At 43.1% G+C, this 26,802-nt stretch overlaps 1 protein-coding gene across 2 annotated transcripts in view; it reads right to left on the reverse strand.

Annotated features, from left to right (window-relative positions):
- arhgef10 (Rho guanine nucleotide exchange factor (GEF) 10) overlaps positions 1–21,950 on the reverse strand; it is a 423,195-nt gene extending 401,245 nt beyond the window's left edge. For both annotated transcript variants that reach the window (XM_070884917.1, XM_070884916.1), the window contains exon 1: positions 21,857–21,950. The gene's annotated coding sequence lies outside the window, so the exon portion shown is untranslated. The remainder of the gene's footprint in view (positions 1–21,856) is intronic.
- Between the last annotated feature and the right edge of the window lie 4,852 nt (positions 21,951–26,802).

Genomic DNA, 26,802 nt, shown 5'->3' on the forward strand with positions numbered 1-26,802 from the left:
TAGTTTTCTCTTTCTCTAAAACTACCAATAAAATCTGCTAGACATTGAAAAGATTATCTTAGCTATTGGTTTATCTCACTGGACCAGAGGACAAGCCCTTACAGCTTTCCACAAAGAAAAAAAAGTTAATTTCACACAAGAGCAACACTTTCCATTAAAGCGGACCCTGTTTAGGTATCCTGAACTCACCAGAAATAGCTACACATCTATTTTCCAGTACAAGGACTAACTGAAAAAGGAAACAAAACTTTGGCTCACATCTAACGGATACAAGAACACAAGGAAAGTCACGGATGAGAAAAGGCCATTCAGCCCATCGAAGCAATTTCATTCAATACATTACCGCTCCCTTCAAGGCAACCAAGTTTAGTTTGAATAACCGCAACGCTTTTATTCAAAACACTTAGCTCGTTTTGAATCCAAGATTTCGCAATATCTATCTTAAACTTAATTTTCAATCATTTCCTTTGAGGTCCTTTGGCTCTACTTTCTCCGAATACGTTGAAGTAACATATGCAACATGTGCAGTGCAGTCAGATTCGGAGAAGAAATTATTTTTCTTCGAGGGGAGAGCACAGAAGAGAATAAAAGTCCTAACAGAAAAGATGTAATATAGCTAATGAGCATTACAAGCAAGCAGCAATCAGTCGTATTGTAACATGGAGTTCGCCAAAAAGACAGCAAAGATGTTTTTCAAACCAGAAAAAGAATCATTGTGTTGTTTTTCTCTCAATGTTTCCTGTTGGAAATTTTAGCAGCTTTCTTTACACGTAGCAGCCATCAGAGATTGACAACGAGTCAACCCAAGGCACTTTGTTGACACAAGTGTAAAAGGTGCCCAAGAACTAAATACTAAACATACAGCAAATTTGCCAAAGCTACCAGTGTTCTTAAGATGCTCTTTGTGCTAAAAATTATTTCAGAAGTGTGAATGTGCTTACAATCAGTTTAAAATTTTTAACAAAAGGACTGACAGAGAGCTACAACACCATCTTTTCACATCCATGATTGGAATCAAATTCAATTCAAACTGAGGGTCCTGTATGAAAGTTTAAGCAGTTTCAATCTAACTGCTGAGGAAAATAATTCTACAGCAAAATGACAATCCATAATTCAGTATAAGTTGGCAGCTTCATTTTACTAACTTAAAAAAAATTGTTTCCGGGATGTGGGCATCGCTGGCATTTATTGCCCATCCCCAATTGCCCTTGGGAAGGTGGTGGTGAGCCACCTTCTTGAACCGCTGCAGTCCGTGTGGTGAAGGTACCCCCACAGTGCTATTACGGAGGAAATTCCAGGATTTTGACCCAGCGATGATGAAAGAATGGCGATATATTTCCAAGTCAGGATAGTGTGTGACTTGGAGGGGAACTTGGAGGCGATGGTGTTCCCTCTGCGCCTGCTGCCTTGTCCTTCTAGGTGGTAGAGGTTGTGAATTTTTTTTAAAAGTAATTAAATTATCCTTTGTTTGGGTTGAATTTGTTCACTTTAGTGCTTCAGATTTACTCCCATGGCCAGGTGAGCTATCAAGGCAGCTTGGGCAATGCATTTTCCTCTTAAGGACAGATTTGAAAACTTTGAAGATAATCTGCATCCACTGCAACAAGATATTTGACTGCATCAATTTATCAGTTTTAAAAATGCTAAATATTCCATTACAATGAAGGGGGACCCCATATGAATAACTGACATCAGCAGATAAAAGAGTGCCCAAAATTTGGTCTTGCACATGATACAGCAGTGTAAAGGAAAGTAGAATACAAATTACACCATTTGTATATAATCTTTCTCAAGTTGTGAGATTGTGTATTTCAGATTGGTATGAAGCTTGGTGTTGACTGGATGTACAATGAGACAATATCTCACACAAGGCTTTTATCCTGCAAATATTCTGGCAGATTAACTGTAAAAGTAGATAATTGTCTGCAGATAATAGAGATTCCCCTGATGGTTGAGTACTTACTTTTTTCCTTCTACAGCTGCAAGAGAAAATCATAGCTGTCTCCTAGTTTGAGAACACCTACAAGTAGATCACTACTCTTAGGACTTGTATCAAAGTATTATCTATTAAAATTAATTCTTCTGAAAGCTAGTCTCCTAATCTCTTAAACTAACATAATTACAAATACAAAGTCTTTTTTCCCCCAAGTAAAATAACCTGTGATGTAGTTCATGCAAGTTGCAATAAGAGCAAAACAGGAAGGCAAGATGTGCTCAAAAGCCAATTCAACCATCATGTCTTCACCTACATTCAATGTATTATTGTGTTTTATATTACATTGACTGGCTCAGTGGGTAGCATACTCACCTGAGTCAGAAGGTTGTGGGTTCAGCTCCCACTCCAGGGGCTTGAGCACATAAATCTAGGCTGGCACTCCAGTGCAGAGGGAGTGCTGCACTGTCGGAGGTGCCTTTTTTCGGAGGGGACATTAAACCGAGGCCCCGTCTGCCCTCTCAGGTGAATGTAAAAGATCCCATGGCACTATTTCGAAGAGGAGCAAGGGAGTTATCCCCAGTGTCCGGGCCAATATTTATCCCTCAATCAACATAACAAAAAAAGATTATCTGGTCATTATCACGCTGTTTGTGGGAGCTTGCTGTGCGCAAATTGGCTGCCGTGTTTCCCACATTACAACAGTGACTACACTCCAAAAGTACTTCATTGGCTGTAAAGCACTTTGAGGCGTCTGGTGATCGTGACAGGCGTATATAAATGCAAATCTTTATTTCTTTAATTGGCTGTAAAACACTTTAGGGCATCCTGAAGTCATAAAAGGCACTATATATAAATGCAAATCTTCATTTCAATATCCCTCTGAAACTGCAACCTCTTGGTTAATGCTGGTAGCCTTCGGCTTTGTATCAAATTGCAATACTGACAAAAAACAATACACAAGAGCTAACCAAATCTGTGCTTGATTTATTTAATTGTCACATTTATCAGTAAATGAAGCAAAACAATGATTACAGGATGTATTGTCTTGATTTTAGACCAAGGTCTAGTTCAACCCATTCTTTGTTAAACCACATCAACCATAGAGATATGTTTCAAATTACATTATTCCAAATTTAATTTAACAAATTGTCTGCATCTATTTTATCCCACAGAGAGTCACTATGCTCTCCAACATATAAATAGATTATACAACATTTTATTACTTTAAATGCATAAATCAATGGGCCTTCCTCAGAAAAGAGAGAGATTGCTGTGAAACGCCCAATCTTCCCATGTAACCCAGTATTCAAAATAAACAGTAACAGGTGATCCTATCCACAGAGGACAGTGAGGAGGTGGAGGAGGAGCCTGCAGCGGGGTCTTCCTGTGTTCCTGCGGCCATGTCCTCATCCACCGAGGAAGCAGCGGGGCCAAGCTCCTTGCAGCAGGGCACCCAGAGTGGTTCCATGCCTGTGCCGACCCTGCAGAGTTTGGATCGACCAGGTCGCACTGCTCAAAGACCGCCAGATGTCAGCATGGACATGGTGCAACGGTCATGGATAAGTGTCGACATTGGTCGCGAGCTCCTCCAGGCAATGGGCGGGTTAACTGGGCACGTTACCACTCTGGTCACAATAGTCTCGGAGGAGATGTTGTTGATGGTAGCGGTGATGGAGAGAATAGCCGAGTCCATGGATGCCAGACGGCAGCCTGTGGTCCCGGAATACGGCACTACACTCCAAGGCGCTGTCCCGCCATTGCCACCAACGCATGCAAGTCAGGAGGAAGCAGTTTCTTTGGAGACATGCTCTCCATCTTCAGCCCCATCTTTAACTCTGCCATCAACCCCCACACAGTAGCAGCACTCTAGGTACCCTGCTACAAGGCGGCTTGGAGTGTGTACAAGGTAGGGGGGAGGGGGGACGTAGAAAAGAGATGGGGTTCAGGTCAGGAGGGGTAAAGGCAAGACGAGGCATGGCCGCAAGTGGGGGGGTGGGGGAGGAGAGAATGTATTTTTTTGTACCATTATTATTGTTGTTTTTAATAAATGTGTTGACTGTTGGGTGGGTGGGTGATTGTAATATTTAGAATTGTTTTTGAAAGTTTGTTGTTTTTATTGTTGTTATACCATTATATATTGTGCTGTTAATGTTATTGTTATTTTTAAAATTTTCATTGTTGGGGTGGGGAGGGTCGATGGGTGTTTCTTTTTAAAAATAGTGTTTAAAACTTGTGTGTGTTAAAATGTGTTTTATTTAACTTAACATTGTTGTGCAGTATCTTCCAACAACAGAAACGTTAAGCAAACAATGGCGAGGCCAGGCAAGGCAAAGATGAAACGTAACACAACTGTAACTGTAACTGTCCCAAAGTAACGCAAAGCATTCATTTATGAGTTGCTGATGCAACAGTCTTGCAGCTGCGTAACTACCTCAGGACTTTTCCTACTGTCTAGGGTGGGGTGGGGGCATGGTTTCAACGCCAGCCCGATTGCCCTCCCCAGAGGTCCTCGTGCACCTCCTCGTCCTCCTCTCCTCTCCTCTCTCCTGAGGTGGACCGGCAGTCCCATCTGGCAATTCTTGTCCCTTCCGAATAGCTAGGTTATGCAACATTCAGCACACCACAATGAACTGAGCGACTTGCTCAGGGTGGTATTGTAAGCCGCCTCCTGGAGTGGTCCAGGCATCTGAAGTGCTGCTTAAGCACTCCAATTGTCTTTTCGACAATATTGCGTGCGGCCATGTGACTTTCGTTGTATTGCTTCTCGGCTTCGGTCTGGGGCTTACGCAGGAGGGTCATGAGCTAGCTGGCAGGGCCATATCCTTTATCCCCCAGCATCCAACCGTGACCTTGTGGTTGACTATTAAATAGGTCAGAGACAGTGCTCTCATGCAAGATGTGCGCATTGTGGATGCTCCCTGGAAAATTTGCATTTACTGCCATGATTTGCTTGTGGTCGACAAGTTGCACATTCAGGAAATGGAATCCCTTTCGGTTCCGAAACACCTCTGTATCCTGAAAAGGTGCTCGCAGGGCGATGTGCTTACAGTCTATTGCTCCCTGCACCTTGGGGAAGTTTGCTATTCTTGAGAAATCCAATGCCCTCAGTCTGTGCCTCCCTGGACATAGGGAAATTTATAAAGTCCATCCTGCAAGCGTAAAGGGCTTCAGTCACCTGTCAAATGTAGCAATATGTGGCGTGCTGAGAGATATCGCAAATGTCGCCAGCTGATGCCTGAAAGGAGCCCGATGCATAGAAGGAAAGTGCCGCAGTAACCTTGTGGTCCTGATGGTGCTGTTAGGCTGCAGATCTCCCTTAATGAGCTGGCATATCGGACAAGTCCAGGTCTGACCCTTATCCCTGTAAATGCATTGGGTGTAAGGTCTCCTCCTCCTCAGCAGTCTACCACCTCTTTGATTGGGCACATAATGCTCTTCAATAAACCTTCTCCCATCTCTAGTCTGCAGCATGTGAGTAAGTCAGTAATATTGGCTGAGAAATTACAGGCCCTATTACTAAATGCCCAATTTATATGTATTCAAGATTATTAAATTGTCCTCTAAAAACTCAGTAAAAAAAAAAATCAAAATTCACCACAATATGATTAGATGGTTGTCAAGAGATTTTAAAACCACCTTAAAAGCACTCACAAATTACTTCAAAGTTCCCATGAACTTGAAGCAGCCTTTTATGAAAAGTCCGCCGAATTACAAAATGGCATCCACACTGGTTATGGTCAGGTGAGTGCAGCTTTTTTTGAGCGTCTTTTTAGACGATCGATCATTTGGGCGGTATATGGACGAGATGCTGAAAGTAACGCTCAGCAATAATCTGGACGGTATTTGGGTGTTAGTTTCCATTATAAACAGTCTTCTGGGCGATGCACGAGTGATGACGTCAGAATTTTAAAAAAAAATATGGGCGGGCAGTTCAGCTAATTCTTGGCGTTAACTGTATGCCAAAAGTTACTCCAGCGATAAATGGACGATAATTGGTCGTTAGTTTCCATTTCTAATCAAATATGGGCATTAAACTTAATCTCAGCGGTTAAATGGGCAGTAACTGGGTGGTAGCTGAGTGAACCCAATGGAAATTTTAGCCCCTAGATTTTGCTCATGGATGGGATTTAGAATCTCTGGCACATTTCAGGAAAATTGAAACAAAATAATAAAACCTTTCCAAAGTTCAGTACCCCAGATTTGGCTCAAATTCCGACTACACACATGGATTAATTACAATAGACAAGTCCAACGTTTCAAAACTGGGGCACATACACATGCCAAAACTAGTCAATGGGCCATATATGTGATTATAAGGGGGGGGGGGGGGGTTATATTATTGCATACACAAAGTGAGGCTCTACCCTTGCACACAAAAACAAGACTCCCAAAAGGGAAACCCTCTACTCACAAGACAGGATTTCCTCACAGTCACAAAAAACAATGCCATGCCACCATCCCAACCCCACCCTCTCCCCCCACACACTTCATCTCATTCCAATCTTCCTCCAAAATTGGAACTTTCAGCTCTTTAAAGTTCTCAAGCTAGTTCGAGATTCTGTAGCCATCTGTTCTTCCACACATGGATGTTTTGGGCAGCAGCTTGCCTGAAAGGAAGTGGTTTCCCTGGAAGCCCCATGCTGGGTTAACGATCCAAAAGCAGAGAGGCACAATTTAAATGTGGGATGAACATTTGTTTTGCACGGATCCCAAAACAATTCCCAATTTATTAGCCATGTTAAGCCATTCAGGTAGACATCCAGCATCTTGGTGTTGACGATCTTTTGAGCTCTGTGGGTCATAGGAGAGTGACTTATTAAGAATCAATACAGACATCAAAATAGTCTCTCAGGCATCAACAGGCTGCAGGAAGAGGTCATCTGCTCTGTTCAGGGAGAGTTTGTGGGATAATGTTAAGTAAAGGAACTACCCTAGTGGGCTAATGTACACAAGTTCTTCAACTTTACAATACAGGGTAGTACACAAACAAAAGTTGAACTGATTGAGAATAATGAAAAGTATTTGGCACAATGTTCTTTACAACCTGAACTAAACAATGTATCGCCTAGTGTTATCTCGGTCCACCGTCGAAGAGATTAAAGGATTACTTGTAGATCCGGTCCAGATGACAAGGGAGTTTCATTGTTACACTGCTGCATCCTGCTTTTGCACTCGCAGATACAGGACAGTGGGAACGAACTTCTGTCAGGAAAGCAGGCAACTAGATTGTTTCAGGGAGGAACTGAGAGCACTGAAGCCAAGTAGACACGTGCAGCAAACCCAAATTTGTAACAGTGGATTTTGACCAAGACTTCATTCTTTTTGCAGTCCTCCAGGCCTCGGCAACTTTAGAGAGTAGAGGCACCAAGTTTACACAAAGATGACAAGAGCCAGCAAGAGCGTCACAGGTCAAAAATCAAAAGGTGCTTACAGGTTTGAATTGGTTCCCAATCTGCCTCTTAAAACACCTTTGGATTACAGGACACCAGACATTTTGCCAGTGGGCAGGTCACTGATCAAATACCTCAAGCTCCTTCTGTGATGTACCTGACATTCTGAAGTGCAGCACATAAAGCCCGTTGAGGAAATACAGATAGAAAAAGCCGAGAAGGGCCCTGTTGTGTAGAAGCTTACCAGTTTCCTAATGCAATAAGACCAGCTGTATTATTTTTAAGTAACATGATGACAAGACAGTTGAATTTCTTGGTAACTGATGTGATAAGCAAGTCAACATAGATTGTGTTTACGTAACATGCAAAACTTGTTCATAAAGATTTGTTATACATTTATAGAGGCATCACGCAGTGCAACATAAAAAGGCCAACATTTGGCAAAATACAGAAATGGTCTTGAAATGCATGTACAGTTTACACTCAATTTGGGTCTTTTCCCCCATGGTTAACTCTGAGCAAAATCTGAAAGGAAAAAAAAAATAAAACTGCCGCATTATTAACAGGCGCAAATGTTTTATTTTTATATCATCCAACAGTAATAATGTATGCATTAATCACCAAGCCATCAGTACAGTACAGTATCAAATATCCATTGTATAGATCTGTGGGCGATCATCATAGGCAATCCCTCGGAATCGAGGAAGACTTGCGTTCACTCTTAAAATGAGTTCTTAGGTGGCTGAACAATCCAATACAAGAACCATAGTCTCTGTCACAGGTGGGACAGATAGTCGTTGAGGGAAGGGATGGGTGCGACTGGTTTTCCGCACGCTCTTCCCGCTGCCTGTGCTTGATTTATGCATGCTCTTGACGACGGGATTCTAGGTGCTCAGCACCCTCCCGGATGCACTTCCTCCACTTAGAGCGGTCTTTGGCCAAGGACTCCCAGGTGTCAGTGGGGATGTTGCACTTTATCAGGGAGGCTTTGAGAGTGTCCTTGTAACGTTTCTGCTACCCACCTTTGGCTCGTTTGCAGTGAAGGAGTTCAGAGTAGAGCGCTTGCTTTGGGAGTCTCGTGTCTGGCAATGGAACTATGTGGCCTGCCCAGCGGAGCTGATCAAGTGTGGTCAGTGCTTCGATGCTGGGGATGTTGGCCTGGACGAGGACGCCAACGTTGGTGCATCTGTCCTCCCAGGGGATTTGTAGGATCTTGCGGAGACATCGTTGGTGGTATTTCTCCAACGACTTGAGGTGTCTACTGTACATGGTCCATGTTTCTGAGCCATACAGGAGGATGCGTATTACTATAGCCCTGTAGACCATGAGCTTGGTGGCAGTTTTGAGGGCCTGGTCTTCAAACACTTTTCCTCAGGCAGCCGAAGGCTGCATTGGCGCACTGGAGGCGGTGTTGGATCTCATCGTCAATGCCTGCTCTTGTTGATAGGAGGCTCCCGAGATAAGGGAAGTGGTCCACTTTGTATAAGCTTCCATCCATTGCATCTTTTATTTCCAAAAATCTTAAAACTAAAAGATAAAATGCCTCTGCTTCAGCTATCAATTCAATAATTTATTAACACATCTGAGAATTTACACAGGTAACAAATTGACGGCCCCTCCTAAACGGGCACAAACAGGTGCATGGTCAGTTTTGGGAACGGGACGGGACAGGGGTGGCTTCAGGCAAAGTGCCCAGTGTAAAAGATTATGGAAAACATGAGCACATGCGGTTTTGGACGTCACTCACTTATGTTAAAATACCATGATCTTTTGCACTGAGTTGGTAGAATTCGCCCAGATTGCATTGATATAACTAGCGGAAAGAAGTGGAAACTCAAACACATAGTCGATATAGTTAGAGGGGAACAAAATTAAAGTGACAATTCCATTTATTGTAATCTGAAGATAATCCAGTAGGACATCAAATTTGGGAACCAAGGAACCGGCAGCTATTTTACAAATTAGTGGGACACGAGTCACCACGCAGGAGTTCGGAGGTATGCCCATGAATGTCCAATGTCAACCGACAAGTGCAGGCACCTCCAACATGGTGATAGGAAGAGAAATGGAGAGGGAGGGATGGGAGAGGGAGGGATGGAAGTCCAAAATATGCAAAAACTTAAACACTCTGACGTGAGTGAATGTTCAAGAGCTGGTCACCCCTGTATTTCTCCTTTGTAGGAAATAGGAAAAAAATAGAAACATAGAAATCTACAGCGCAGAAGGAGGCCATTTCGGCCCATCGTGTCTGCGTCGGCCGACAGAGCCACACAGCCCTCGGTCAGCAGCTCTGAAGGTTACATATAATGAGATGTTTTTTTTGGTAAGATACGCATTTTAAAAAATAATCAAGTAATATGTTGTAATCAGTCAAAAATGTGCTTGCAGTATCCCACAGCTGGTGGAACATACATATTGCTTAGCATATGCCCAAAGTATGTGCTGATCAAATACATCACCCAAATAATGAAATGATTGATTTACAGATTCGGTGCCAAAAAAGCACCATGAACTACTTTCTTAATTTGCCCAACCAATAAAATTGTATAGGTGCATTGCATTCTATATAGCATAAAGCAGAAATGCACATTAAAGTCATTATAAAAGTAAGCAAAACTAAAAACAACTACAAGTGTATACTGTTGCAAGTGTGTCAGTTAATACCAGTGAAATCAAGATGGGATTTGTTTCAAATAGATTTTTCCAGATAAAAATATCAACAAATATTGATAAGAATGCAATTTTATTACACACAATCTCTACTTCACAACTTATTTGTCTACTAATTACAAGTTTAGATTAGAATGGAATCCCTAAATGACAGAGTTTGCGACTGACAACACCATTACAGAGAAGCAGTCTGTACAACAGATGTACATGTGAAAACATCTCCTAGCCTCCTGGCCTTCAGGCACGCTTTTGTTTTGCAGCACAAAGTCACAAACAAAAAAGCTCAGATCAAACAGGAGGTATCCACATCAGAACAGGGAATAAAAATAAAATGAACTCCCAATCTCTATTGAAGAATGAATTGCAATTGAATCTGGAAGATGAGTAGTACAAAAGAATCCAAACATAAATATGTTTACCCAGTATGTGGCATCTTTCATTTCTTCCTAGTTCCTCCCACTGTCCTGTGTGAACTACATCCAATTACTAACAATGTTATGGAATTTCTTATAATCAGTAACCTGCAGGAATGGGGTACTGAAGTTGCATGTTCAGCCATGAACTCATTGAATGGCGGTGCAGGCTAGAAGGGCCGAATGACCTACTCCTGCACCTATTTTCGATGTTTCTACAAGCAGCTGATTCAACTGTTGTCTATACAACCCTTCCCTTTATTTGGCCCCTCCCATTGGAGTTGAATGGCATTGGGTCGCTGAGATTAAGTAATAAAACTCGATACTAAAGCATACAAAACTCGCTGTAGGTTTTGAAATCAAGACAAATTTATAAAAATAACTGTAGATCTTAAAAATGTTACTAACTTTCAATTAATAGTTTTATTATATCACTTTCAATATGAATGCTAATTTATTTTGTCGGACACCAATACTTACTCAGAAGTATAAACAATTAAAGCTGAACGCACTGCAAGACAATGCCCTGGTAGACCAATCGTTTCAGCCTGTTCTTGCTCCCCAGAATGGATTTCTTCCTATCTCAACTCTATTTTTTCTCCTTGTCCAGTCTCCTCCCACCTACATCCGCGACTCTTCCAACGCCCCCCCCGCCACTTTAACAGTTTCCAGTTTCCTGGACCCAACCGTTTCCTTCTCACCATGGATGCCCAATCCTTCTACATTTCCATCCCCCACCAGGTCGGCCTGAGGGTGCTCCGCTTCTTCCTCGAGCAGAGGCCTAACCAGTCCCCATCCACCACCACGCTCCACCGCCTGGCTGAACTTGTTCTCACATTGAACAACTCCTTTTACTCCACTCACTTTCTCCAAATTAAAGGTGTTGCTATGGGAACCCACATGGGTCCCAGCTATGCCTGCCTTTTGGTGGGATATGTGGAATATTCTTTGTTCCAGTCCTACTCAGGTCCCACCCCTCACCTCTTTTTCTGGTACATTGATGACTGTATCGGTGCTGTTTCCTGCTCTCACCCTGAACTAGAAAATTTCATTCACTTTGCATCCAATTTCCACCCTTCCCTCACCTTCATATGGTCCATCTCCAACTCTTCCCTTCCTCGACTTCTGTCTCTATTTCTGGGGATAGGCTATTGACAAACATTCACTATAAGCCCACTGAATCCCACAGCTACCTGGACTGCACTTCCTCCCACACAGTTTCCTGCAAGGACTCCATTCCATTCTCCCAGTTTCTCCGTCTCATCTGTTCTGACGACGCCACCTTTCATACTAGTACTTCAAATACGTCTTCCTTTTTCCTCAACCGAGGATTCCCCTCTACCGTGGTTGACATGGCCCTCAACTGTATCCGTTCTATTACCCGCACGTTTGCTCTCACCCCTTCCCCTCCCTCCGGAACCACAATAGGGATCCCCCCCCTTGTCCTCACCTTTCACCCAACTAGCCTCCACATTTAACGGATCATCCTCCACCATTTCCACCACCTCCTGCGTGATCTCACCACCAAACACACTTTCCCCTCCCCTTCCCTTTTAGCATTCCGAAGGGACCACACCCTCCGCGACACCCTGGTTCATTCCTCAAATCACCCCTGCAACCCCTTCCCGTGCAAATGCAGGAGATGCAACACCTGCTCTTTTAGCTCCTCCGTTCCAGGTGAAACAGCGATTTACTTGCACTTCTTTCAAATTATTATACTGTATTCACTGCTCATGATGTGGTCTCCTCTACATTGGGGGGACTAAATGCAGATTGGGTGACCGCTTTGCAGAACACCTCCGTTCAGTCCGTAAGCGTGATCCCGAGCTTCCGGTCACCTGTCACTTTAATTCTCCGCTCCACTCCCACTCTGACCTCTCAGTCCTCAGTCTCCTGCACTGTTCCAATGAAACTCAACGCACACTCGAGGAACAACACCTCATCTTTTGATTGGGCTCTTTACAGCCTTCTGGACTCAAAATCGAGTTTGACAATTTCAAACCATAACCCCCGCCCCTATTTTTTTCTTTTTTTTTTCTTTTTCTCTTTCCCATGTCAGCTACTGATGATTCTGCCATCTCCATTTACACCCTATCTAGAGTCATCTTTTTCTTAACTTGTCCCATTGCAATCTCTTTTTGCCATGTACCATCATGCCTTTTGTCTCTTAAGCTTTTCTGCCTTCCATCCCATCACAGACCTTCCCTCCCCATCCCCCTTTCCCTGCCCCTACACTTGCTTAAAAACCTGTTACATCGCTAACTTTTTCCAGTTCTGATGAAGGGACATCGATCTGAAACGTTAACTCTTTCTCTCTCCACAGATGCTGCTCAATATGCTGAGTATTTCCAGCATTTCTGTTTTTACTACCGACAGTTTAGTGCTTTATTTATAGGATTTATGTGGCAAAAACTCTACTTTGAGATCTAAATCTTTAAAACATACTTACATATTCTCAAAATGTCAAGATCCTAATCCACTTTTTAATGAGTAACACACATGCTGCATATTTTTGGCAGTTAAACAGGCAAGTATGTAACAAGATATTAGTGTATACATTTGTGTATAACAATTCTGTGCCAAGGGTGAATACTTTGAAGATTCTTCTTTATGTTTAGTGATGATCAACAGGATTTCTACAAGATGGTGATTTTTTCCAAAGTGTTCCATTCTAGTTTTCGTAAGTTACTGATCGCCATTACCATCATCTCAAGTTACATTTTAATAAACATATCAGTCATTACTCATGGAAACAGGTCAGAAAATTCCAGGTAATTAAAGCCATTCCCTTTATATATTAGAGCCATGATTTTTGGTGATACCACAAGATGGTTTTTCAGGCTGAGCATCAACAACTTGCATTAATATAGCGCCTTCAATGCAGTAAAACGTTCCAAGGTGCTTCACAGCAGCATAAGCAGACAAACAAAAATTGATACTGAGCCAAAGAAGGAGACAACAGGACAGATGACCAAAAGTTTGATCAAAGAGTTAGATTTTAAGGAGTGTGTTAAAAGGAGGAGGGAGAGTTAGAGCGTGGTGAAGAGGTTTGGAGAGGGCACAGTCCCATAAGCAGACTTTGTAACCCCAATGATCCAAAGTGTACCTTTCCCTGCCAAATATGTATTCAAATGATAGAGACACACAGGGGTCACAACAGAGAATCCTTACGGGAATAAACAACATGCTTCCACATTAATTCACCTTCCACCAGAAGCAGATTGGATGTACATTCATACCAAGCTGAGACACAAGGCCTTTATTTATAAAAGACAGATGAACGAAAAGTTGCCAGTATAACAGCACGAAAAAAAAAATTCCTACATTACAACAATGACTACACTTCAAAAAAGTACTTCATTGGCTGTAAAGTGCTTTGGGACATCTGGTGGTAGTGAAAGGAGCTATACAAGTGAAAGTCTTTCTTTCAAAATAATAGATGTCACTCAATTTCTCTCCAGAGGGCCACACACTGCAACCTCAATCTAGCCACTTTTTGGCTACACGGACACAGACTTTAAAAAATGCTTCCCTGTAGCTCTTGGCTGCAAGGTTTGCCCACTGACCCAAGACTCATCGTGACTACCTCAGAACAGTTAGCTGCCCACCTGGAAAGAGACTGATCCACAGTTTCAACATATGAATACAAGCCAGACCCTATGCAGAGGTAAAAGTAAGAAGTGGTTGCACACCTCTCTAAATTCACCCAGAACAACAGTCATTCACAGGTTATCAACTGCTTGGAATCTTTTACTGAAGAGACTTCTAATAACCAGACGGTCTGTGTGCCACGTTCAACAAATTGAACAGAATATATCCTTAAGCAACAAGATGTATCAAAGAACATTTAAGGAACAACATAGATAATGTTTGACAATGACATAAGATGTTTGGGATGGCACATAATGACCCATGATGATGAGCCAATTAACCATCCAGACAATCATTCTTAAACCATTAACTCAAACTTTGACCAAAACCTAGCCGCCAAACTGTCTAACTTGAGCTCATGGTTTTCTGTTAAACATACTTTGTGTGGCCCCATGAGTTAACTCCATACATGACGTTTCAAGCAATACAAAATAAAAGTTTGTAAATTAATATAGACAATAGATTTTATCATAATCTATATATATATATATATATCTCAGTGATGAACATTTGGTAATTTTGTCTCACTTAAATTGGTGACTGTCCCTTTAAAATCCAGTCACACAACATCAGCAGTTAGTAAAAAGTGGCAGCAGCCCAGAATCTTCAAGTGAACTTATTTTGAAACAATGTTTTAAGTTTCATCAGTTATAGATTAGAAACAAAGAAACATAGAAAATAGGTGCAGGAGTAGGCCATTCGGCCCTTCTAGCCTGCACCGCCATTCAATGAGTTCATGGCTGAACATGCAACTTCAGTACCCCATTCCTGCTTTCTCACCATACCCCTTAATTCCCCTAGTAGTAAGGACTTCATCTAACTCCTTTTTGAATATATTTAGTGAATTGGCCTCAACAACTTTCTGTGGTAGAGAATTCCACAGGTTCACCACTCTCTGGGTGAAGAAATTCCTCCTCATCTCGGTCCTAAATGGCTTCCCCCTTATCCTCAGACTGTGTCCCCTGGTTCTGGACTTCCCCAACATTGGGAACATTCTTCCTGCATCTAACCTGTCTAAACCCATCAGAATTTTAAACGTTTCTATGAGGTCCCCTCTCATTCTTCTGAACTCCAGTGAATACAAGCCCAGTTGATCCAGTCTTTCTTGATAGGTCAGTCCCGCCATCCCGGGAATCAGTCTGGTGAACCTTCGCTGCACTCCCTCAATAGCAAGAATGTCCTTCCTCAGGTTAGGAGACCAAAACTGTACACAATACTCCAGGTGTGGCCTCACCAAGGCCCTGTACAATTGTAGCAACACCTCCCTGCCCCTGGACAGAGAAATAATTCAAAGTTGAAACAATGCTTGGTGATTACTTCAGTTTCTATTGGGGAGGTGGGGGGGGAAAGAGAAACGATATTTAAAATCTAGGAGGTTGCAGTAATTTTCTAGTAAATCAGGGGACAGTTAGAAAATCTCATGAGGAGCCACTTACTCATCAATCACCTGCTCGCCGATGTTCAGCTTGGGTTCCGCCAGTACCACTCAGCTCCAGGCCTCATTATAGCCCTGGTTCATACATGGACAAAAGAGCTGTTTGACCATGTGTGACACCAAGGAACCCGAGTAAAATTGAAGTCCATGGGGATCACTGACTGGAGTCATATCTAGCTCAAAGGTGGTGTTTGTTGGAGGCCAAACATCTCAGCCCCAGGATATCACTGCAGGAGTTCTTCAGGGCAGTGTCCTAGGCAAAACCATATTCAGCTGCTTCATCAATGACCACCTCGCCATCATAAGGTCAGAAATGGGATGTTCGCACAATGTTCCGTTCCATTTGCAATTGTACAGATAATAAAGCAGTCAGTGTCCACATGCAACAAGATCTGGACAACATCCTGGCTAAGGCTGATAAGAATCACACCACACACGTGCCAGGCAATGACTATCTCCAACAAGAGAGTCTACCCACCTCCCCTTGACCTTCAGTGGCATTACAATTGTCAAATCCCCCATCAACATCATTCTGGGGGTTACCATTGACCAGAAAATGAACCATACCAGCCACATAAATACTGTGACGACAAGAGCAGGTTAGAGGCTGGAGATTCTGCGCCATGTGACTGAACTCCTGACTCCCATATGCCTTTCCACCATCTACAAGGCACAAGTCAGGAGTGTGATGTAATACTCTCCATTTGCCTGGATGAGTGCAGCTCCAACAACACTCAAGAAGCTCGACACCATCCAGAAAAAAAGCAGCCAGCTTGATCGGCACCCCATCCACCACCCTAAACATTCACTCCCTCCACCATAGCTGCAGTGTGTACTATCTCCAAGTTGCATTGCAGCAACTCGCCAAAGGTATCTTCGGCAGCACCTCCCAAACCCACAACCTCTACGAGCTAGAAGGACAAGGGCCACAGGTGCATAGGAACACCGCAACCTCCATGTAGCCCTCCAGGCAGGGACAGATTAAGGATGCTTTGGGCCCCAGGTGGTACCTTAACCATGGGCCTCCTACTCCCATCCTGCAGCAAAATTACATTAGTGAGCTAAGTTACAGGGCAATATATGAAGTAATCATCAGGTCAAGGTCAGGTCAGGTCAGGTCGACATCTCAGATTATGTTCTCATTGATACTATGACGACACTCATTTAATATTTTATTATGTTTCCAAACAATACCTTGATGAAACCCTGTATAAACAATAAACAACACTTTAATTTTTGTAAAATCCTTACATTTTTAATCTAAATTGACAATGACAACAATTTAGAACAAGACAGTGCAATTTCTTTGGGAGACTATCATTTGTCATTTGCATTCCATTTTCTCCACAGAGGCAACTACAAGCTTAACATTACATTGATCTTTTTCTAGATTTTTGTCAGCTAAACTCGTCAATGATATGAGAAGTCAAGTCCTCTCAGTACTTTGCTCTCGATGCTCATGATTGAAAAGACTATTAAGTCGATCTTGTCCCATTGGGTTCCTGACCTCATCCTTGATGTGTTGTAGTTTCAAAAAGGACAGCTCACCACTGCAATTTGATACCATCAACAGATATGTCCAAAGAGCTATTTCAATGTTAGAAAAGGTTTGGGTGAGGGCGTGTGTATGGAGGAATTGGTACATTCTCAACTCTACTGACTTAGTTTATTTGACACAAATTGAGGTTTGAAACTCTGTTGAGGATGCCACCAAGCTAGAAAACTGGATGGATTCACTTTCGGATCATAGGTTCCAGATCTTTGGGATAGGAGCGGGCAAGATTTGCTGCACTTGATCTCATGAGAGAGCGGCTAGCTTGGACAGGAATCCTAACTTAGTGGATTTTCTTCTATGCTTCAAGGCGGTGTTTCAAGGTACTGATTAATTGATCAATGATGGCAAGGAATACTTCAATTTTGAATTTCTCCTTTGGGGACAGAACAGTGTTTTCAGCATCTCCATCGTCATAGCGGCGGTTGCGTACCCAGACACAACTCTGAGCTGAATTGTACTCATTGTAGCCCCATGGTTTAATCCTCAAAAGTCCTCAAACTCTGTCTGCTGGGTCTTGACAAAATCGACAAGGGACTCGAGTAAGGACACCATGACATTCAGATCCAAGCCAGTCTCTTGAAGCAAGAGATTGGTCACTGAAAGCACTTCAAGACTGTGTTCCAAATAACAATGAGAATAGCTGAATTTTAGGAACCTTTCCTCAGGACCAGTCAGAAGGACATAGCGGACGACAAATGAGTGAGACACATCTGGCGTTGAATCAACAGATATTCAATAGAACCTCGCTGATTTCAATTCCTGGATAATCGTCTCAAGTACTTTGCCACCCATCAGACTAATCAGTTCTTCACAAGTGGTGGAAGACAAGTATGAAGTATGCCCCTCGCCTTTGTTGGTGAACAGCTTGATGTGTTCAGCAAGAAATGCATCATAGGAGACCCAACGATTTTGTCTTTGCCTCGCAATGAAAGACCACATTCACAGAGAAACGTTATCACACAGACAGCCCGCTCTAGCACCTTGCACCAGTACTGCCATTCATTTTCAAACTGGAAGACAATACGACCAGTGCCTGTTTGTCTAGTGCACATTACTACCATGACTTCTCTATGCTGGTGGATGTTTTCGTAAGATGAAATCCTCTCATCTCCTTGATTCCAGTCATTAAACCCATGAGTAAAGTGGTTACTTGTTCATGCTGTGACTTTACAAGCAGAGCAGTATACTCTACCGTTTGAAGGAAAATAGCAGAGCCACGTTCGCTCCACACGTTCCCATCAGCGGGTGCACACGTGTGAAGAAGGACTTCGAGCAATATCGGCGACATCCCTCCTGACATGAATCACGCTGGAGTTTTGGAAGTCTTTATCACAGTTTCAGCAGTCCTCACTACTTTTTGCAATCCGATGGCTTTGCATGTCTTCTGAGATAGTCATTTCAGTCCAACATGCTGGGCCAGAAGTGTTGGTTGGCACTACTCTACCGGGCACTGCAGGCGTCTGGAGTCTGTTCACATCAAGTCGAGAATAACAGACGCCTGAGCCCTCGTGGCTTCGCCCCGCTCTTGCTACGTCAATTTACCCTTAACTGACCCCACTCTAGGCTTGGGCCCCGGGCGACCGCCCCATCAGCCCCCCTCCCCTTAATCCATTTCTGCCTCCAGGTCACACATCATCCTGATTGGGAAATATATCACCGTTCCTTCATCATCTCTAGGTCAAAAACCTGGAACTCCCTCCCTTAGAGAACAGTGGGAGTACCTTCACCATATGGACTGCAGCGGTTCAAGAAAATGGCTCACCCACCAGCACCTCCTCAAGGGCAATTAGGGATAGGCAATAAATGCAGGTCATGCCAGCAATGTCCATATTCTGTGTATGAATTTTTTTTTAAATTATATATTAAAGATATCAAGCCAGAATTGGTCCATTCGACATAGTTTGGTGTTGGCCTTGGCTTAGTGGGTAGCACTCTCTTCCGAGTCAGAAGGTTGTGGGTTCTAGTCCCACTCCAGAGACTTCAGCACATAATCCAGGCTGGCACTCCAGTGCCGTACTAATGGAGCTCTGCAATGTTGGAGGTGCTTTCCGAGGCCCAGTCATTCCTCTCAGGACGTAAATGTTCTTATGGATCTATTGCGAGTAAGAGTGGAGGAGCTCTGTCCAGTGTCCAGGCTAACATTTATCCCTCAACCAAGATCACCAAAACAGATTATTTGGTCATTATCATCACGTTGCTGTTTGTGGGTCCTTGCTGTGTGCAAATTCGCCAAATTAAAATAGCGTCTACCCTTCAGAAAGCAGCGGTTCAAGAAGGTGACTCACCACCACCTTCTCAAGGGAAATTAGGGATGGGCAATAAATACTGGTCTTGCCAGCGCGCCCACATCCCAGGAATGAATAAAAATAAAATTAGCTTCCTTCTTAGAGCTGCCCATTTTACGTCTTATTTGGTCTACTCGAAGAGTTTGATGGAAACTTGTCTACTTGTTGTGTGTAGGCACAAATCTTGTAATTTTAAAACAATTACCCAACAGGGTTTGTTGTTTTGTCCTGGGCACATTATCCTAAGCTTACCTAGATCTCAAAGCAGAGATAGGCATCTTGGAGCTATGGAGACTTGGGAATCAACCATGATGCAAGATTGTAAGATGTGAAAGCCAAAATAATCATGGGTAAGAAGATTAGAGATTTTTTAATAATAAAACAGTTTTGCATATCAAATGCATTTTACATAAAATGTACTTTAGCACCAAATAAAATACTCACATTTTTTTAATTGTTTCTCAGAAAATTATAGCCAATTACAAATCTCCCTACCACTATCTGCGGACTTCACTGTCTCCATCATATTGTCTAACTCACCATGACACAAGTACAAGTACAGGAGTTCCACTAGTTTAAAAAAAAATCAATCCTTATTAAAAAAAGAGAGGTAAATAATTCTTTAAAACAGAAATTATAATCATGTTTACCTCCTCATCTGCCACTGCAGTAGAATGGGAGACAGGGTGGAGGGGGGAAAAGGTAATTTCTTTTAAAAAGTAAAGTAATAGCATGACTGGAATCAGGCGCCCTCTGTGCGAGTGAGGGAGCATCAAGCAGTGAGCACTAATCCCAGGGGCAAATTTATTGTAAGGGACAACCGACAGCTCGACATCATGCACCTCCTCAGAGTTGGTTAAAGATCAGCAGCAGCCTAGAAGACGATTATCTGCCTACTCTCATTAAGAAGGAAACATAAAATAGTGTGCAAAAATAGCTATCAGCTATAAACCATTCAAAATACAAATTGAAAATTCTCTCAAAAACACTATTTTTCTTCATTTTTGTCTTTTCACATTTCATTCATCATACTTCAACTGATGGAAGAACTGCTCCAGTGGCATTATCACTCCATAACCAGCTATTGGGAGGTGTGCCAAAGTGACCCAGGACACTGGACCACTCAGGTTTCCCTTCCACTCCTACTAAGGAATTGCTTGGCCTATACTTGGCAGCTCCCCAGCAGCCTGGCACAGAACCATGCCAAGTATAAATATTCCACATTCTACAAGAACACACTCAAACTCCTATTCACAGTGATACATTGGGTTTTAAAGATCAATGTTATAGCTGAGACAAAACAGTTCAGATAATAATTACTGAGAACATGGCAGACAGTATATAACAAAAGGCGCTGATTTAGGTCATTTATAACCTTAGTGATTGCCATTTACTTCCATTAGAATACAGTAATACAAATTAAACTGCATCTATTGTAATGCTGAAGAATTATAATGGTTTAGAACAGAATAATTTTATTGGTGTTGCCCAACTTGTTTCTTGCTGGATCTTAAGAATATATTGTTCCAACTTGGTAAAAGTCTAGCAGTTTAATTAAAGATTCTGATCCTTACACATTAGTCCAAAATCCATATTCAAATGTACCAGCATTCAGAATTCTGAACCATTTTTCAATACACATGTAGAATGCCCAACAAACTAACAGTGAAGACAGGAAGCTGCCATCGGGCCAATTCAAAATGTATTATATTTGTACCTAGATCTGACTGTGCTCTACATATATCCAAAATAAGACTTAGTCCATTATCTCTTACATGTACTGACCTTCAAAGTATCAGTACAGTTCCTTTTACAGGATAACTGCCCTGTATGTAATCTGCAGCATAAATTAAGAATGTTTCACTTTCAAAACGTTGGTTACTAAAGAATTGTTTTAATATAGTAGAGAAGATGGAGAGCCCTAGATTGTGCATAGTAAAAAGTTATATCTGAGCAATGATATCACTCTGAACAATTATGAATTAAAACTGCATATTTAAACTGACTGCTATTGTGCCCAATTTTAGACTTACTGTCTGAAATACTAAACCAAAGAGGTTCCATATAGTGGAAAGGGTTAAGTAGCTAGCTGAAAACAACTGGAAAGAATGGGGAATAATGATGCAGAAACAAGCGCCTGGTTTGCCGACGGCTCGTCCTTCCTGCACCGACAAGCCGCTGCCTCTGGGTAAATGCCAACTTTGAATGTGCCCCAACCATAGCAACGATGTGACTTTCCCAGCCGAACAATAGAGACAGTTGTACACTATAGTGATTTGTATCTTCCCCCTCCTGTCCCCACCTCACCAAACACTGAAACCGTCCGCCGTCCTACACGGGACTTTCCTCTGCAGAAAACTCCCACCGGGTGTCGGCAGAAATCACAGCCAATGTTGTTTGTTGTTTCATTCACATAGGTGCAAGAGCTTTGCAAGGAGAGTGGGGAAAACATACACACACGCAGCAAGCAATGGATTTTGTTGTTGCTGTTTGCTTTGCTTCAATTTTTGGACAGACTTACCATCGCTGTCTCAAGTCCAAGTTTGCCACGGACTCAGCCGCTCAGCACTAACTGCGCCTCCAGCTGCTTCCACTGTCAGTCCCCCTCGCGTTGGCTGCTGCTTCCAAGCGCTCGCACTGATCCCGCCCGCCTGCCGCTGCGCTGTGACTGGAGCTGGCAATGGAGCTTCCTCAGGCTCTCAGTGGCTCCCCAGCCCTGTCAATCATTCAACCAAGCCACAGGCTTCCATTGCGTCCAATTGTTGTCTGGGGCTGGATGCTGACTTTTGTTTGCAATGTAGATATGTATATATCCGAGGAGATACAAGGCAATTTGAACGAGGTCCTCACGCCAGCGCTGCAGCTAGCCAGATGTTGCCTCCTTCACACACCGTGCCTCTGCCAGAGAGCACAGGGCCTTTTGTTACATTGTTCAGCCACTCGGTCATTCTTCACAGCGTTGAGAAGAGGGTGTCAGCACTCAGCAAACATGGTTACATTCCCCTGTAGGACCCCTTTACTTAAACATTATTGCGTGTCTCTATTAATGCCACAATTTGTGTTGTTTTCTTTAAATTATTATTTAATTCTTTAAAAAAAACATATATTAAGAAATCGTTGATGCAGTATGCATCTCCAATTCAGTTATACCATGCTCTACAACAGGGGTTCCCAGAGCATGGCAACGCGACGCATCTCTGGGGGGTACGCAGGAGAAATTGTCTAATGGTGGATTGCATCTATTAATTGTTTTATAAAGTAGTCAGTTTACTTCAAGATGTACCATTGAGAACACATACACAGAGACCATGGCGTACAGAGCCCTCCAATACACTGTACAGATTTTTTCCCGGTTGTTTTCGTTGCACTATAACCTTATCTGCTGGGACTTAATAGTGAAAACTGGGCAGGTGGCTAAAGACAGGTAGTGTCAGAAAGAACACACAGAGTATCAGTGATGAAAAGCGACGTAATGCCATTTGTCTTGCCAGTACCAGTGCACTTGCTGAAATCGCTGGTGAGACTGTTGACTCAACATGCGAAACATTGACACCAGGCACAGAGCAGTATCTATAGCAAGAATACATAAATATGATGAAAAGTACATCGACGTGGGATTTACTTGGACTGGAGCCAGTGAATACTCTCAGTGGCAGTGTGTATTATGTGGTGAAGTCCTGTCAACTAACAGCCTAAAATCATCTCTTGTACGCAGACGCTTGGAGACAGAACATAAACCAGCACAAGGCCAAACCACCAAAAATTGTTAAATAGGCGCGGACACGGGCTTTGCTAACGGCAAGCAAGACAGTTTTGCTGCTGCCGGTAATAATAAGGCCCTTGAAGCCTCATACTTGGTGAGTTACAGAGTTGCGAATTCAGGGAAACCTCACACCATAGCAGAGGGACTAATACTAACAGCGGCTGCAGACATGGTAAGCACTATGCTTGGGGAGAAAATTCATACAGTTAGTGCCATTATCAAACAATGATGTCCTAACTCAGTTAGTGAACCGTGGCGTAAGCAGCCACTACTTTGCTCTGCAGCTGGACAAATCCACAGACGTGACAGGCATAGCTCATCTTCTGGTGTACATACGCTACATTTACGAAGGTGCAATGCAGGAAGCCAGCGGTCACCTACCAGAACAGCTGTGGAGGTTTACTGGTGGCTTAATGGCTTCATAAATCAACATGGGAGTGTCTGGTCACAATGTACTGGCATCTGCACCAATGGAGCAAAGTCAACGACTTGTAGGCACAGTGGAGAAGTGCCACATGTCAGAGCAGTTGCTCCCAATGCGATGTGGGTGCATTGCAGTATACATAGGGAAGCATTCGCTGCCAAAAAAACATGCCTACCAACCTTGAAGGAGGTGCTGTACATTGCTGTGAAGATGGTAAACTTTATACAAGTTCGATCCTTGAATTCCGGAATATTTTCCGCTCCATGTAATGAGATGGGAAGCCAGAACGTCAATCTATTGCTCCACATGGAGGTTCGAAGGCTGTCACGTGGCAAGGTCTGAGCATGTTTCTTTGAACGTCACTCCGAGGTCAAGTTATTCTTTGCAGACCTCTCTCACTGCCTGCATGACATGGTCTGGCTTTCACGGCTGGCTTGCTTGTCAGATATATTTTCTGGCCTGAATGAGCTAAATCTAAGACTTCAAGGGTTGAGTGCAACCATGTCCAGGACAAATTTGAGTCAATGATAAAACAGCTGGAATTCTGGGCTCACTTTGTGGAGAAAAACAACATTGTAATTGTTCCCAAACATGCATGGATTCCTGACAACGAATGATGTACAGTTGCAGGACAGTGTTAAAAGTGACATCAAGCAACATCTCACTGAACTGGCAAGCTAATTACGTGAGTACTTTCCCTCAATGGGAAACGCAAACAGCTGGGTCCGCTACCCTTTCACAAATCTTTCTGCAATACCCATGCCGCAAGACTTGTCAATAAAAGAACAAGTGAACCTCCTGGACATCTCAACTGACGGTGGTCTCAAGATTGAGTTCCAACAAAAGCAGTTGGCTGAGGTTTGGGACCAAATGCGAGCAGAGAACCCCGAATTGTCAGAGCGGGCTGTCACTGCCACGTAGTTGAGAATTGGTTTGTTGGCATAGCTGGTGGCATAAGGGCAGGTGTGGCCAGTCTGCCTCTGGTGCCATCTGATCTCCTTGGCATCCCAGGTTTGTTCTTTATACTGTTCCATGAATCCCTGAGACAGGAGCACTGACAGTAAACCCCACAAATTGCAACTTATAGCAGCTAAAATAAATGAGCAGTACAACTTTAAGAAATCCCTCCCCAACAGATCTGCACATGATCAGCCTTTAATACACATTTCAAATTCACAAACTTTATAGGAAAGGGGCGAAAAAACAGAAATGTTAGTGTCCTGTATCCACCCATTTATTTGCATCAAATGTGATTTTGTAATGACATTTTGCAGGAGACGACACTACTGGAATGTCTCTGAGCCATACAGGAGGGTGGGTATCACTACAGCCCTGTAGACCATAAGCTTGGTGCCAGATTTGAGGGCCTGATCTTCGAACACTATTCCTCAGGTGGCCAAAGGCTGCGCTGGCGCACTGGAGGCGGTGTTGAACCGCGACGTCGATGTCTGCCCTTGCTGATAATATGCTCCCGAGGTATGGAAAATGGTCCACGTTGTCCAGGGCCGCACCATGGATCTTGATGACTGGGAGGCAGTGTTGTGTGGCGGGGTCAGGTTGGTGGAGGACTTTTGTCTTATGGATGTTTAGTGTAAGGCCCATATATAAGACCCACCCTTCCTTCAACGATTGTCTGTCCCACCTGTGACAGAGACTGTAATTCCCATATTGGACTGTTCAGTCACCTAAGAACTCACTTTTAGAGTGGAAGCAAGTCTTCCTCGATTTCGAGGGGCTGCCTATGATGATGATGATGATGACACTACTGGCAGTCAGCCAGATCTGGCAGTACGTGGAGCAGGCATGGGGCCAGCACATTCCTTGCCCTGCTCACTCAGTAATTGCCAGTGAAAACAAGAATTTCTGGGTTATAAACTCAGTTGATGCTGCTGATGGTTTGTATAACATGATGAACACAGGACGCTGATTCTCTTGTTCAACAGGGCCTCTCGTTGGTGACATCTGGCAGGCATTGCAATCGCTCTGCCCAGTATATGTCAAAGATGACTATCAACCCCAAGGTTTTTGGTAATGATGAGGTGGAAGCTTAATTGCGCACCTTTGAAGTGTAAAACAAGAGTAGTTTATGAATATCAGCGGAATGGAAAATCAATCACTTCTCTAAGCACACTGCCAAACATTTATAATTCTTTATACATTACTAGTTTCTTTGGTGTCTTTCATGGTGGTATGCTGGTTTATAAAGTGAACCTGCATGTGCACAGTTTGTTTCTTTACATCAGGACTCCCATATATGGAGAGTCAGTAACCATCCCTCTGCTCCCAACAGAATCAGAGATGCATCTCTCTATCTCCCTCCTCCCCTTCAACAGAATCCTCCCCCCACCCCCAAACAGGTTCTATTTCGCCACCCTCACAACAGAACCTTTTCCTGGCCGTCCCTCGTTTCAAGCACTTAAACTACCATATGGGAAGATTGTGGAACTGGGATATGGAATAGATGGCTGAAGCAGCACCTCGAATGGAAAAACGTGGTTAAGGCAGCTGTTGTAGTACAGAGAGTGGGAGGGAATGAGTCAGCGAAAATGAGGAAGCAAGTTGGAGTCGCTAATGTAGCACTTAAACTGGCAGGGATCACAAAGACTGTTAATAAAGACTGTTCACAAAGACTGTCATGATAAAAGGAGCATACTTGTTTGCACAGTATTGTAGCCTCAGCCATTTGATAACATTGGGTAGGGAGGAGAAAATTGTTGATTACTATTTATGGGTAAGATGTGTAAATCTTTGGGCTAGAGTTTCCACGAGTGCCCATATATCGCCCAAAATGGCTTGCTATCACCCATTTTGACCAAAAAGTGGAAAGTTGGGCTGCAACATCGCCGAAGAAATATCCCCCCAACTTTTGGCTCACATCGCCGAGGTGATCACTGAGGTGATCGCCCGCACATCGCCCAGCGCAACTTTCGGCACATCGCCGGCACATCGCCGGGCTGATTGCTCGCCGAGAACATTGCTGGAGAATGGGCTTCCTCACAGACCTCGGCACTACGGACGCCATTTTGAAAGTCGCAGGAACAGGGGAGGCTGCTTAAACAAGGGCTTAGATAGTTTGTGAATTATGTAAGGGCCATTTAAAGATAGTTAGTCTGACAATTAGACGTTTTATTGTATTTATATTAGTAAGTGACATTTCATCCTTACTTGGTCTGGCCTGGCCATTGTTTTACAACAGTTGCATTCATGGATTACTAAAACATACGTTATTAGAAAACAATTGTAAAGCGAAATAAAATTGTTTTAATAAAATAATAATTCT

The sequence above is a fragment of the Pristiophorus japonicus genome, chromosome 7, assembly GCF_044704955.1.
Source record: "Pristiophorus japonicus isolate sPriJap1 chromosome 7, sPriJap1.hap1, whole genome shotgun sequence".
NCBI classification, from domain to species: domain Eukaryota; kingdom Metazoa; phylum Chordata; class Chondrichthyes; family Pristiophoridae; genus Pristiophorus; species Pristiophorus japonicus.